General features: G+C 59.1%; 1 long non-coding RNA gene across 1 annotated transcript in view; it reads right to left on the bottom strand.

Moving 5' to 3' along the window:
- Nucleotides 1-9: 9 nt before the first annotated feature.
- Nucleotides 10-1,253, bottom strand: part of LOC130587281 (uncharacterized) — a 3,368-nt gene continuing 2,124 nt past the window's right edge. Inside the window, exons 2-3 of the long non-coding RNA XR_008966771.1 lie at nucleotides 1,065-1,106; nucleotides 10-91 (exon numbers count right to left, since the gene is read on the bottom strand). This is a non-coding gene — a long non-coding RNA (uncharacterized LOC130587281). The remainder of the gene's footprint in view (nucleotides 92-1,064; nucleotides 1,107-1,253) is intronic.

Raw genomic sequence — 1,253 nt, 5'->3', positions numbered from 1 at the left:
CGCCCCCTGGGGCCGCCGCGGGCCCCGCCCCCTCCGCGGGCCACGCCCCCTCCTCTGGCCCCGCCCCCTCCGCGGGGGCTGAAACCGGAACCTGCGGGGGAAACTGGGTTAGACTGGGATGGACTGGGAAATACTGGGAATGGACTGGGATGGACTGGGACTGGACTGGGAGATACTGGGAATGGACTGGGATGGACTGGGAGGGACTGGGAATGGACTGGGAGATACTGGGAATGGACTGGGATGGACTGGGATGGACTGGGAATGGGGAACTGGGGATACTGGGATGGACTGGGAGAGACTGGGAATGGGGAACTGGGGATACTGGGAGAGACTGGGAATGGGGAAATGGGGCAACTGGGAGGGACTGGGAATGGACTGGGAGTGGGAACTGGGGATACTGGGAGGGACTGGGATGGACTGGGAATGGACTAGGGATACTGGGTTATACTGGGAATGGGAAAATGGGGAAACTGGGTTAGACTGGGATATACTGGGAGAGACTGGGAATGGGGAAATGGGGACTGGGGATACTGGGATGGACTGGGAGAGACTGGGAATGGACTAGGGATGGACTGGGATGGACTGGGAGAGACTGGGAATGGACTAGGGATGGACTGGGATGGACTGGGAGAGACTGGGAATGGACTGGGAGAGACTGGGAGAGACTGGGAGATACTGGGAATGGGGAAACGGGGAAACTGGGAGGGACTGGGAATGGGAATTGGGGATACTGGGATGGACTGGGAGGGACTGGGAATGGACTGGGATGGACTGGGAGAGGAAACTGGGTTAGACTGGGAGATACTGGGATGGGAACTGGGGATACTGGGTTAGACTGGGATGGACTGGGAATGGGGAAATGGGGATACTGGGATGGACTGGGAATGGGAACTGGGATGGACTGGGAATGGACTGGGAGATACTGGGAGGGGACTGGGACTGTTACTGGGAGGGAACTGGGCCAAACTGGGAGGGTTTTGTGGCTCCCAATATGGACAGGGCTGGGGTTACTGGTCTGTACTGGTTCATACTGGTTCATACTGGTCCATACTGGGACTCACCTCGGCCCCGGAAGCCGCCGCGTCCCCCCCGGGGGCTGAAACCTGCGGGAAACTGGTCAGACTGGGATGAACTGGGAGAGACCAGTCCATCCCAGTAACCCCAAAATCCCTCCCAGTCCATCCCAGTAACCCCAAAATCCCTCCCAGTTCATCCCAGTAACCCCCAATCCCCTCCCAGTCCATCCCAGT

Source organism: Malurus melanocephalus, unplaced genomic scaffold, assembly GCF_030028575.1.
Source record: "Malurus melanocephalus ecotype Western Australia unplaced genomic scaffold, MMel_1.1 scaffold_1709, whole genome shotgun sequence".
NCBI lineage: Eukaryota > Metazoa > Chordata > Aves > Passeriformes > Maluridae > Malurus > Malurus melanocephalus.
Note: the sequence above shows the minus strand (reverse complement) of the source record. Positions and strands in the feature narration are given on the sequence as shown.